The 5483-nt window shown below is 40.5% G+C and overlaps 1 pseudogene; it reads left to right on the top strand.

The window, feature by feature from the left end:
• The first annotated feature begins 470 nt into the window (after positions 1 to 470).
• Positions 471 to 1564, top strand: LOC100662050 (high mobility group protein B2-like; annotated as a pseudogene).
• The last annotated feature ends 3919 nt before the right edge of the window (positions 1565 to 5483 follow it).

Here is a 5483-nt window from a genome sequence, read left to right as displayed (position 1 = left end):
ATTAGGGTGGGATGTAACACCCTTGCTCAGTTCCCATCCCTGATCCAAGGAAAGGGAGTTTCCCTGGGGTGTAGCCTGCACCACTTTGTATCTTACAAGAGATACAAGGAAAGGGAAGCAAGCAGAGAGTTGGGGACCTCATACCACCAAGAAAGGAGCACCTGGAACAGATCGCGTCCTTTGAACCCAGGGTTCCTGTGCAGAGAAGCTCCTAGTCCAGAGGAAGACTGATGAGGACTTTCCTCCAGAGTGGACATAGAAAGAGCCTTCCCCTGGAGCTGATGCCCTGAATTTGGACTTCTAGCCCATTAGACTGTGAGAAAATAAATTTCTCTTTGTTAAAGCTATACACTTGTGGTATTTTCTGTTATAGCATCACTAGATGACTAAGACAACAGCTAATAGAAGAGGCTGAGGATTGCATTAGTGATAAACCAGTTCACACCAGAGCAAAAGCCTTGGAAGGAAGCACCTGTGTCAGATCCGGCCACTTCGCCAGACTCTGAAGAAAAGCTCCTTGGCTCACACCAGCTAGATGCTGTCCCTCACCATGGGCAAAGGAGACCCCAATAAGCCACAGAGCAAAATGTCCTCGTCCAGATCTGTCAACAAGAGCGCAAAAAGAAACACCCAGACTATTCTGTCAATTTCACCAAGTTTTCCAAGAAGAATTCTGAGAGGTGGAAGACCATGTCTGCAAAGGAAAAGTTGAAGTTTGAAGATACCGCAAAAAGAGCCAAAGCCCACTATGACACAGAGATGAAAAATTACATTCCTCACAAAGGTGATAAAAAAGAAAAGAAAAAAGATCCCAGTGCTCTTAAGGCACCACCACCTGCCTTCCTGTTCTACTCTGAACATTGCCCAAAGATCAAAAGTGTACACCTAGGCCTATCCATTGAGGATACCTCAAAAAAATTGGGTGAAATGTGGTCTGAACAATCAGCCAAAGAAAAACAACCATATGAACAGAAAGCAGCTAAGCTAAAGGAGAAATATGAGAAGGATATTGCCATATACTGTGTCAAGGGCAAAAGTGAAGGAGGAAAGAAGTGTCCTGGCAGGCAAGCAAGCTCAAAGAAGAGGAAGAACCAGAAGATAAGAAGGAGGAGGAGGAGGAGGAGGAAAAGGAAGAAGATAAAGATAATGAGGAAGAGGATGAAGATGAAGAATAAGTGGCTATCATGTAATAATGAGTGTAGAGTATGTATGTGTGCCCAGGCAACTGTTTAACTAAGAATGCGAATTCAAGTGCAGCTCAGTATTAGCTTCGGTATAAAAACTATACACGCTTTTGTATAGCTGATAAAATTCTTCACAAAGAAAATACTTTTTTTTTAAATGCAGGTTGTCATTTTTTGAGGGGATACTACATACAGTTAGATCTTAAAGCTTCCAGTGTTGAATGTTTCTAAATATTTAATGGTTTCTTTAATTTCTTGACTTGTATTTTTTTTTTATATGATAGAACAGCAAACTCCTAGGAATTAGAATCAATATTAAATTTGGGGGCTTTTAGGATGTTGCATTTTGTTTTTTAATTTTTTTTTGTAATAAAATTATTTATATTAAAAAAACTAATACAAACAGTATATGTTAAGACATTTGAGAATAAAACAAAGCAAAAATCACGTTAAAAAACAAGAGATAAACATTGTATAGAGTCTGAAGCCAAAAAGGAAAAAGCCTTCCTTCTAGTTATTAATGCTACATAACAAACCACCCCAAACTTAACGGCATAAAACAGTGACAATTTTATTTGGTTCACACTTTATGTAGGTCAGGAATTCAGAAAGGGAATAGCAGAGATGACTTGTCTCTGCTCCATCAAGTGTGGAGCCTCAGCTGGGAGACCTGAAAACTGGAGGTGACTTGAGGGTTGGGTGCTAGAACCATCTTCAGGCATTTTCACTCACATGTCTGGCAATTGATGCTGGCTGGTCTGGAATCTCAGTTGGGATTGTCAACCAGGGCACCTATATATGGCCTTTCCATGTGGCCTGGGCTTTCACACAGCATGGTAGTCTCAGTGTGGCAGACATTGAAGCTCAGGGTTTCAAAAGCATGTACCGGTGAAAAAGGCAAGAGCTGCAATGAATCTTTTGACAACCTCAGAAATCATACAATGTAATTTCTGGTACATTCTATTGGCTACAAGCAAGTCACAAACCCACCCAGATTCAAAGAGAGAGGACATAAACCCCATCCCTCAATGGGAGGAATGCCAAAGAATTTGAAGTCGTTCAAAAAATGTTTTTTAAAAAAAGAGCCTTCTATAAATTTTTCTAAGAAACTAGATATGGAGGGAGGGCCAAGATGGCAGAATAGGCAGATGCTTCCTGCCATCTCTTTTACAACAAAGACCTGAAAAAAACAAGTAAATCAACTATATATGACAATCTAGGAGATGTAATCATCAAAGACAAAGCTAACGAATCAGACTGAGTAGCAGGTGGAGAGACAGACAATGCAAGGCAATGGAGAAGTACAGATGGTGAGACTACCAGTGCCCTGCTAGCTGAGTCTGTGCAGTGCACACAGGCTGAGGCAAGAAGCATCATTTAAAGTTGAGTTCACCATATCAGGTGCAGCCAAGCAGCAGTGAATATCCACACACCTCCAGAACCAAGTAGGAGTGACACCAGACCTGAAAAAGTTAAGTGTTAGCTTCTAATCTACCATTCAGGGGCAAAATAACCCCTCACCATCCAAGAATTTTATATCAGAGAAGTGTTTCCTTCCCCTCACCACCCTCCCACACTACTCCATTCCAATACCACTTTGGCAGCATTCAACAACTGCCATGCCCCCAAAGCTGGGAACTCAGGGCTGGAGGAAGGCTCTGCCCCCTCACCCAGCTGCTGGCAGAAGGGGTCCACAGACTTGCAGCAACCTTCACCCCTCCTCAGACCTGTGTGGGTCAATTCAAGACTGCACGTCCTCATTACCATAAAACAGAAGGGCATACAACTGAAGGCCATCTTGAACTGCAGCAGCCAAGGGGGAGCTGAAGATTTGTGACATTTGACACTGCCCTGCCCCCTAAACACGGGCCTCACACACCCACAGTTTGGGTCTGAGGGCTGGTGGCATCACACACTCCATCTAGCCACCCATGACAGGGGACTGAGAATTAGTGGAACCTCCCAGACCCTCCAGGCAACAGCACTGGGTGCCCAAGGACCAGATGCAATACGCTCCCACTACACACTCCAGGGGAGAGGGACACATCCTCCACCTAGACACCCAGGGGCAGCTGTCAGCACGCTGCCTTGGTCCACACATAGTCCCCACTGCAGCCAGATACCTCTACCTGCTCTGAACACCCCTACGCAGCCCTGCACACCTAGGACTATAAGTAGCAGTCTGCACCACACATTTGGTGGCCAACTCGGACAACTGTGCTGTAGCCCCACAAGAAAAGTGAACAGAGTCCTGGGCTCACACACCTAGTAGCTGCTCTGACTACCTAGAGACAAGACAAGAGAGCTTCAAAGATGCCCACAACCAAAGTAGATCACATGCCCAGCCTACTTGGGCATATCAAAACAAAACAAAACAAAATTCAGGATGTAGTAAATAAACATACAATAAATAAATACAATAACTTATTGATGTCTCAGAGACAACAGTCAATATCAAATCACATGAAGAACCAGGTCAAGATGGCTCCAGGAAGTGACCAAAATCAAGAACCAGGACTTTCTGAAGGAAAATAAGGCAATGGAGCTACCTGAGAAATAACTCAAAAGACTAATATACAGAGCTCTCCAAGAGATCAGACAAAACTCAGACCAAGCCAAGGAACACACAGACAAAGCAAGAGACAAATTCAGGAAAACAACACAAGAAAAATAACAGAATTAACCATAGAGAGAGGACAACTAAAAATCTAAAAGATTAACAATAAATTTCAGAATTAGACAACTCAATAGACGGTCATAGAAGCAGAATTGAGACAATGGAAGTCAGAATTAATGAGATTGAAAATAAATCCCTTGACACCAATTTATTTAAGGGAAAAATTAGAAAAAAGAATTTAAAAAAATGAAGAAAGCCTAAGAATTACATGGGACACCATCAAGAGGAAAAACCTACAAGTAATCAGAGTACCAGAACGGGGAGGGGATGGGAAATGAAAGAAAACAGAGAAAATTGTTCAAGATTTACTGGCAGAAAACTTCCCTAATATCACGAAAGACGAGAAGATATCAATCCAAGAAGCATAACAAACCCCATGCAGGGTAGACCCCAAAAGAAAGTAACCAGACATATCATAATCAAACTTGCCAAAACCAAAGGCAAAGATAGAATCTTGACAGCAACTAGGGATTCATGAAAAATCACATACAAAGGAGAATTGATAAGACTAAGCTCTGACAACTCAGCAGAAACCATGCAGGCAAAAAAGGCAATGGTATGACATATACACAGCCTTGAAGGAAAAAAAAAAATTGCCAACCAAGTATTACATATCCAGCAAAACTGTCTCTCAAATATGAAGGCAAAATTAGGCCATTTCCCAATAAGAGAAGTTAGGAGAATTTGTAAAACCAAACCAAACTTACAAGAAATATTGAAGACAGTCCTCCAGTTAGAGAACCAACAATATCAGACAACAATCCAAGACTAGGACACAGGACAGATCAACCAATTATCAACCCAGACAGGGAATTCACAAAAATAAAACAAAGCTAAAACACTGAAAATAGGGAACCAGAGATGTCACTATGTAAACAATGGCAAGGTCAAAACAAAAAAGAGGAAATAAACAGTGTAGTCATAGAACTTCCATATGGAGAGAAGTTAAGGCAATACCAAGAAATAAAGGATTGGTTTAAATTTAGAAAAATAAGATAAATTTCAAGGTAACTACAAAGGAAGCTAACAAGCCTACCCATCAAAATAAAAAAAGAAGAAAAATATAAAGATTCTGCAAACACAAAATTAACAATAATGAAAAAGACGAAAAGAAAATACATAAAGTAAAAGAACTCAGCACAGAAAATTAAGCAGAACAAGGAAACTGTCAACACAACTAAAAAAAAAAAAATACATCAAAATGACAGCAGTAAACTCCTACCTGTGAGCAATTACACTGAAAGTAAATGGCCTAAATGCACCAGTAAAGAGACAGAGAGCGACAAAATGCATTAAAAAAAAAAATTCATCAATATGCTGTCAATAAGAGACACACCTTAGACACAAAGACATAAACTAAAACAGAAAGGATGAAAAAAATATATATAAACCAAATGATAATCAAAAAAAGAGCAAGAGTGGCAATACTAATCTCTGACAAAAATAGACTTTAAAGCAAAGTCCACCACAAAGGATAAGGAAGGACACTATATAATGATTAAAGGGGCAGAACACCAGGAGGACACAACCATAATAAATATATATGCACCCAATGACACAGCTCCAAAATGCATTTAAAAAAACTCTAACAGCACTGAAAAGTGCTCCACAATAATAGTAGG

Source organism: Loxodonta africana, chromosome 26, assembly GCF_030014295.1.
Source record: "Loxodonta africana isolate mLoxAfr1 chromosome 26, mLoxAfr1.hap2, whole genome shotgun sequence".
NCBI lineage: Eukaryota > Metazoa > Chordata > Mammalia > Proboscidea > Elephantidae > Loxodonta > Loxodonta africana.
Note: the sequence above shows the minus strand (reverse complement) of the source record. Positions and strands in the feature narration are given on the sequence as shown.